At 35.6% G+C, this 509-nt stretch overlaps 1 protein-coding gene across 3 annotated transcripts in view; it reads left to right on the top strand.

Annotated features, from left to right (window-relative positions):
- si:dkey-19e4.5 (UBA_like_SF and PTH2 domain-containing protein) overlaps positions 1-509 on the top strand; it is a 6,632-nt gene that overhangs the window by 2,093 nt on the left and 4,030 nt on the right. The window lies entirely within an intron of this gene.

Genomic DNA, 509 nt, shown 5'->3' with positions numbered 1-509 from the left:
TTTAATAGGCTAATTAGAAGATGAATTCTCTCTACACTAAAATAAATTCTACATGATTTTCATGTTCTTTATGGGCGAGTTGGATCAGGTTATGTTATGGTTAGAGAAAAACCATTGCTCCACTCCCCTGAGGCCACAAGGGAAAAATCAGCTGTGGTGCAACATAAAAGCGAGCGAATGCAGAATGTCTCTCTAACACTGAGCACCACTGTGAGCAAGTGCTGTCCTGGATTCTCAAAGAAAGTCCTGGAAACTGATTTCTTAAAAAGGGTTAGAACTACACTGTGTTCCAAATTATTATGCAAATAGATTTCAATTAAAAAAACAGTAGATTTCTTGTTTTTCAATATAAGTTCAAAAGTTTCATGCAATATAGGGGAAAAATATCTTTCTGCAGATGAAGCGTGAAATAGTGCAGTATCTTTCAATAGGTATGAAACCACTGGATATTTTACGAAATATTAAGAGAGATCATCGTCCTATGAAAAGATTTGTGTCTGATTCAGAGC

Source organism: Morone saxatilis, unplaced genomic scaffold (genome assembly GCF_004916995.1).
Source record: "Morone saxatilis isolate NCDOM2014 unplaced genomic scaffold, NCSU_SB_2.0 Contig18, whole genome shotgun sequence".
Taxonomy (NCBI): Eukaryota; Metazoa; Chordata; class Actinopteri; family Moronidae; genus Morone; species Morone saxatilis.
This window is presented reverse-complemented; position numbering and strand designations above follow the sequence as displayed.